This window comes from Homalodisca vitripennis, chromosome 3 (genome assembly GCF_021130785.1).
Source record: "Homalodisca vitripennis isolate AUS2020 chromosome 3, UT_GWSS_2.1, whole genome shotgun sequence".
Taxonomy (NCBI): domain Eukaryota; kingdom Metazoa; phylum Arthropoda; class Insecta; order Hemiptera; family Cicadellidae; genus Homalodisca; species Homalodisca vitripennis.
In genome coordinates, this window is record NC_060209.1 from 114,577,196 (window position 1) to 114,584,898 (window position 7,703).

Here is a 7,703-nt window from a genome sequence, read left to right on the forward strand (position 1 = left end):
AAAAGGTGAAGGTGTTATTCCAGTCACACACAACAAAATTTCTCGGAGATGAAAGACCAAAGAAAGGACGATAATTCCGGAAAAGGAACGTCTCGATCGCACTATTCCATATACCTTTACGATGGCATAACAAGGTGGCATAATGTCTTCTTATGGCACAATAAATCCCTACATAACAAGTATGATATAGTTCATTGATGACGTATGTATGAAGCATAAAATAAATCAATATCGCTGTTCAGTTTGTACGTTTTTAAACACTTTTTTTAATAAATCGGAGACTTCCCTGGCATCGTGGTAGACCGGGCCCGACCACGTGTTTGTTTTGTACCAAAGCGCAAGTACCTACACTCGACAACAAGGCAGTAAGTAGATCAGGTGACATTACATAAACAGCTACTGAGTGTGAGTTACTGTGTTACGTGATACCAGGATAAAGAGAAGTAACTTAGCCCTGTTAGAAGGCTACCTGTCTGGATACACCGATCTCAAACTTCAACAGAGATCCCTCGCTTGACACAGGCAGGAGATTCCCGGACTAAAGTGGATGGTCGGACGGAGAGTCCAGTGGGCGATTAGTCCTGATACCGTTTGACACGATGTAATTCTGAAAGTAAGACTTTTGCAGAAGAAACGAAAATCAATGATTTCAGGTATTTCGTGCTAAATTGATATTTGGGAATAGCTTACAGCAAGTTCCATGCATGAGCTATTCTCACCACTCAAAATTATTGTCAACAATTGCGGTCCATAGTGCAGTACACATGACAGGCAAATGCACTTACACTCGGCTCTCAGACATCCGGATAGTGAATGAAGAGTCGGATTTCGTTTTAGTATAAGGTGAATGTAATGTAACTTCACACATTTTTTGTTCATAAGATAATATTTATTAAGATGCGGACGATGAGAGCGGACGGTTTAATACTTTCGCAGAAGGACCAAAGTTTCGCTGTTTATCACCGCACTATAACGCCTATACTGCTATTCAGAAAATAAAATTTAACTAGTGTACTTTGTTTAAAATTGTATGTACTTTAACTTTGTGTGGAGTGATTGCCTTCAAAAAGCTTATACTTTCTGTTCTTTTTAAATGTATGTAAAAAATGAAAAATTAAAAGATGGGATTTTGCGTTTTCTATTATAAAACCTGACCTCTTAAAAGACAGTAACACTGAAACTAGAATTTACCGTCCCAAAACTCACAGAGCCCCTGAGAAAAAAAACTTGTATAGTTTGTTACGAAACAGTTTTGAATACCAATTGACTGAATTATATATGTTTATTATGAAGCACTTTGTTTTCTATATGATTTATTTTATAATAAATACTTATAAACTTACTGCGAAGCCGTCGAACCCAGCAGAACGTTCAAAGGAGGAGTGTGAGGATGCAACACAAGACATTCCGAGGTAGCCTGAGAGTAGATAATAAATAATATTCTATAATTTTGATTCAATTATAATACAAACGTATAACCCGTATTTTGTTGGAAATTAGGCTACTTGTTTTAGGGGTAAGTGTATCTTATTTTAAGTCTGGTAATAAATCACTGGAATATATTAAAAAATCATTAGATACATTTCAATCATTTATGTTATTTTGCGTACTCGATTAAAGGTTGTCGAGTAGGAAAAAACGTTGTAACACGAAGGAAGTGTCCAAGTCAAAGGATAAGGCCTCAATTTCATAAATCATTCCATTTAAATTTTATTTCGTACTCATACAGATTAGTTTTAGTTTTTGATACACCTACAAAACTGAATTTTGGAACTGTTGACAAGGTAAAGTACCATATATTTGTACTTAGTCTTTTCCCAAAACTTGTTTGTATTTGATGTAAATGCTTATTTTTAAAACCGGTAGCCCTTGGATTTTATAAGCTAAAATTGTATTTCCAATGAAATTCCTTGAAATTCGTTTCCTTCTAAAAATATGTTGTTACAAAACATGAACAAATAAAACCGTTATAAAATCCATGGTATCCAAGGAGGAGAGAGAATTGCTTCTTTACCACCTTGGATTCATAACCTTAAAGAGAGGGGAGAGAGACGACTAAAATGAGATAAATATTGGACTCCTTAAGTTATCTAAAAGGTTTAGTTGAACATTCTGATTAAAAAAACATATTATTAAAGTTTGGAATAGGCGTACATTTAATTTGAGAATTTTCCTTTTTTAAATTAACATTTTTCGAAGTTTAATTTATTTAAAAGACAAATTATATACAGTACGGTGTTTAGAGTTAAGGGTGAAATAGATCGAAGAGTCTTTAATACTCCTACCTAACCTCTTCAGGGTACACCAGATTCGGACAAACAATATCCCTTTAATTGTGACGTATGTGGTAAAATGTACGATATTATTTAAAATATGTATTTAAAGAACTATTTTTTTTTTTTTTTTAATTTCCAAGTCCAAGTTTCTAAGATAACTTCCCTGGAGACAGTAAAAATGTTTTTGTCAAGGTATGAGGAGTCACATGGCTTTAAAGAAGGAAATTCCGGCAAATTTATGAAGAAGCACAAAAACACTGTTGGAAACAGATATGTACGTTTTTACAGTTTATATGGCTTCAAGGAGTAATACATTTTTCAATTACATTTCAGAATTAAGGAAATTACATTTTTCATAATTACAAATATGCCATTCCCCAGTTATCATTTTTTATATACATGCTGTAAAATTAAAAATTCTATTAAGCCTGGTTATAGTATACCCCTACATTACACTTTAAGACCACAACTTGGATCAACGTTGTTTTATCTAATTTTCCTGTCTTAAGAAAACGTATCTGTATTCGCGACCATCTTGATTTTGGTCCCATAAGAGGAATATAAAACATCAAACATGTATATACGCTTATTTTGAGCATTATACTTATAGGACGCGCCTCATTAAACAATATACAGTAAGTATTATTTACACAAACACTTCTTTTGTCAATGGTGTTATTAATTATTCAGAACAATGATTTTAAAATGTTTTGTACGTCATCGCTTAATACGTATACACTTTACAGTGTATACATTTTACACTGTAAACAAAAGCGTTTGGATGCGCATGAGTTACATCTTACAATGAAACATCTCCCACACTTTAACATTGTTCTCGAAGTTTCAGAACAGCCGCTTTGAAAGTGGCATGACGAGTAACCTGTTTAAATAAATTACCCCAGCCGAACACTGGCTGCACCACAAAGTCAATAGTAGCGCATATCTATCTATATCATACACAATGAAACGGGCACCAGCACATCAGTTTCGTCACTATTCCAGTGGTGAAAGCATCAACGTTCAGTGGGACGAATAGTTTTACTATGAGACGGTTTGGTGATTGTTTTGCTTCAGTTATACCTGTATCATCACAGCAGACCATACTTAGGGAGTTAAAACTCTTAAAATACTTGAAAAACTCTAAAATACTACTAAACAAATTTGTGACTCGTAAATAAACTGTATTGAACGCCAAATCGTAATAATGATGAATGTCTTAATATTTTAAATGAGACAAACATATAAGCACAAGTACAGTTAGTAATACAAACTTTCGAAGCACAATGACAATTTATAGACGTATTTGGCAGCTTACCATTTTCAAAACAATAAATCTGGAAGAAAGTTTAAACGACCACCATTACGTACTGGGCAAGATAATAATTTGTCTCGAGTGGCGTAATATTACCATTATACAGCACAGCGCTCATAAATTTTTGTAGTATCTCCATCCCCGATCCCCACCCCTCGCTTCACGACTTGCTCTCCAACACCCCTTCGCGCCATCTATTTCGAGAAATGGAGGCAGTAAAACATGAACTGACGTAAACAAATACAAGTAAAACACCTTTAAAACTTCAAGATACTTCTGCTTAGCTCTTAGTAATGATATATATATATATATATATATATATATATATATATATATATATATATATATATATATATATATATAAATATTTATCGGCTTTTAATTGCTGTACTGTCAATATGACGGTAACATTTTTCCTTGTAATTGTGCTAACCTTTGGCCTTTTGACAAAAAAATTGATAGAAGATGATTGAATCTTAATTGAATCAAGAGGAACCTATGTATCAAGTTTCAAATCTCCAAGATATTTCTATCAAAAGTTATTGCACAGGCGGGCAATAAACTACCAAATTTAAGAAACACCTGTCGAGTCCTAAATAATGTTTTCTAACGTGTAAATATAAATGTTAAATTAATTTGCTTAATCGTTTTCAAGAATTTACAAAGTACAGCTCTGTACGAATAAAATAACACATGCACAGCTTAAAACAACGTCTAATTTAAAAGGATTTGTTCTGACAAAGATTTAAAACAATTATCTGAAATACATATTATAAAATATAATACTTTAAATTGAATTGAATAGCCCCTTTATATATCTGATGTACAGTTCCAACTTTAGCTTTAACACACACACAAAATATTGAATATTCACTTATGACAAGTTTTAGGGAAATGTATTTTGTTGATAGTATAATTCTTAATTTGTAACACAATTACTATTATTTTAGCAGTTTAAATAATTGTTCTAAGAAACAAAAAAGTTCACAGCGACTCAGATGAAAATATAAAGAAGCAAGTAAAAATAAACAATTCTTTATGGTAACTTCAAAAGCTATAAAATAGCAACCGCCTTGCGGGTAAATAGAATTTGCAATAATATGCATTACAATTAATCTATGATAATAATTTAATTGTTTCAAATAAATAATCTTATCCAAAAAACTAGGGTAACGTACATTTACACGTTGATCACCGTAAAGATTGAAATAACGATTAAAACAATAAAAGGGATGGTGCAGACAGAAATGGACAAATAAATTTATAAATATATTTAAATGGAACTAGATATTTATAATTTGGTACTTAATTTAAACTGTTACTTACCAACTAAAACGTAGACAAACACAGCCAAGAAGTTGAACAACAATTAAAGTATTAAACAGGTTTAGAAGCAACGCGCCAATTTATTTATGTAATTCACTACTTAGAATGCACTTGCCACGGGTTCAACGATCCTCGTAGTACGCCTTTCTTGGCCAAACTACGTTCGCCTTCGCCAACCGCACAGGGACAGGTATTCCTATTCCACTGTTCGATGCCGCAATTCTCCGACCGACCTGTTGACGGTGAGAACTTGTTTTAGTTGATCTCATTGTTGCTGGTTGTGGTGTTCGCTACTAGGAGCGCTACCTGCCGTATTGGGTATAGCACGCCCCTACTGGCAAAAAGTGAAACTAGTAGGATTACTTAGTAAATGCAGATCGAAATGGGAATTGATATTAGCTGAGTTCTTACCGAGAGTTTAGTAGGCTAAATGAAAGACCTATGGATCTACGCCTATCTTCGTTGGGCTTATTGTGCGAGTCCAGTAATTGAAAAACACAATATATGGGTATCAAATTCACTCGTGACTAGTCAGAACTTCACGCGCAGTAATAACATTTTATTTTATTTTTCAGTAGTATCATTAGCATTCTGAAGTAGTTTTCATTGGAATATCAGAATTTCGAGGACTAGCCTACTAGAAAATCTATTGATATACTACTAGAGTGTTGGAGCCCGGAAGTCGGTGTTCAAACTCTTTTCATAGCAGTTCGCGAGCATCTACGAAGTTACAAGTCGTCATTTAGTTAGATAAGATGTGATAATTCAGTAATTTTTGTTACAAATACAAACGCTTATTTTGTAGAGAGGGCTAAACAAACATATACTTTTATGTTTGGTAAAAATTTTGAATTATCTTTGTTTACCAAAACCATTTTTATAAAGTTTTATCAACTTGTTATTACATAGAGAATGCCGATATTTAGTGCCATGCAAACGTCTCAGTACCAATCCTACCCGCTAAATTTACACTTCTCAATATTTGACCTTGCTGAATAATTAATAACACCATTGACTAAAGAAGTGTTTGTATAAATAATACTTATATTGTTTAATGAGGCACGCAAGTATAAGGCTCAAAATAAGCGTATATATTGACCATAATTATAGCTATGGTTATTTCGATATCATATACAATGGTTCATGATACGAGAACCAATTTGCATTGTATAAGCACACGTCATGTTTTTTTAATGTATATAGGAATTAGAAGAAGAAATCGATCGTCAGCCGTATAAGTTTAGGTGAAGGTCGATATGGGAGGTATAAACAGTTTCTGTCTCAAACAATATTTTATTAGCTTTACACACTTAAAACCAACCGTGAAACACGTAAATAAATGTTAAATTAGCATCAGCTAACTATATTCAGACCGACTATTACACAAATTAGTAACTTTCAATCTCTTTATCTGGTTGTCTGACGGTAATATATGCGTTATTAATATTCATAAGATGCGTTTTAAGCAAAGAAAAACATGATCTAAAATAAACATTAATGTGTTTAACCCTTTTGATACCCCCCCCCCATTTCGACCCTCACCAAAACTAGCGAGACTCGCGCTCGATTTGTTTCTTAGAAGATATTCCTCTTTCAATTTCAAGAATAAATGCTAATTGGCTATCGACTCCTAATAGCATGTGCATGTTTATACATTTGTAATATTTTGAAAACATCTACAACAGTTATATAGTCTACAAAATATTTTTAAATTAATTGAGTATTTTAACTATATTATGAGAGAAATTTAAAAAATCAACGCCAGATTTTGTTGCCTCAAAAATTCCATCAATACTTTCTCTAATGTGGCCTTCAGATAACAGTTGGTTATTAATCGCTGTAAACGTTTCATACGCTAATTGCTTCGTGTATTAGTGAAGTTTGCTAACGTCCAGAGTTACAAGTAACAAATTATTGAAATATCAGAGTTTTAATTATTTCTGTTTTCAGCGCTAAGCACAACTTTACAACAACAAAAGTTTATATGGAAAGCATGTGCAAACCCATAAAGAAAATATATTGCATTTTTAAAGAAGTATATGAAGTAGGCCTAATTGAAAGCATAGAGTATAAAATAGAGTTTGAAAGAAAACAAACATAGACCACATTATAAACAGCCAAGAGATACTGAAGAATAAAGAGACAATCTCGGAGGCAAGAGCCAATTTGTAATATAAAGAATCATTACTTATCCGTGAAATCGATAGATGAATTTTCCCTAAAAAATCACCCGTAAAAGGCACTGATCGTCAGCCGCGCTTGTTTTGATGAAACTTGAAACAGCTTGCCACGTTTAGAACATACTGTTTGATACGTAAACAAACTACCAAGTGTTCGAGTTTTACATTAGACTACAAAATAAAATAAAATTGTTAACATGTTTACAATTCTTCGTCGCGGCGTGAAGTGGACAACTTAGATGTCAGCTAATTAATGACACCGACCGTGTAAACCTAAAAACTAAGATTATAATTAAGTATATTTACAGTTAGAAATAATAGTAGGTAGTATTTTTTTAATTAAAACGACTGTCTGAAGTGCTAAAAATATTCAAAATACTCGAAAAATAATAGGCCTACTACCAAAATCGTTCAATAATTTAATAACAAGTTCCTTGAAATAACTTTGAAAATTTTAAATAATGTTAACTATTCAATTATCCTCTCTATAATCAGTGGATACAATATTCAAACTGAAAATAGGGACGCCAAATCAAAAATCACTGCACAAAAAGACCGGAATAATACGTCCTACCTCTAGTATGACATAATTACTCACGGATTTTCAAC

At 32.8% G+C, this 7,703-nt stretch overlaps 1 protein-coding gene across 6 annotated transcripts in view; it reads right to left on the bottom strand.

Moving 5' to 3' along the window:
• The window catches only part of LOC124357342 (echinoderm microtubule-associated protein-like 2), a 144,158-nt gene extending 139,009 nt beyond the window's left edge, over window positions 1–5,149 (bottom strand). For 4 of the 6 annotated variants that reach the window (XM_046809044.1, XM_046809043.1, XM_046809039.1 and 1 more), the window contains exon 1: window positions 4,915–5,146. The gene's annotated coding sequence lies outside the window, so the exon portion shown is untranslated. Of the gene's footprint in view, window positions 1–4,914 lie in introns of all 6 variants that reach the window. The other 2 variants (XM_046809045.1, XM_046809046.1) reach the window with 2 other exon arrangements.
• Window positions 5,150–7,703: the final 2,554 nt, after the last annotated feature.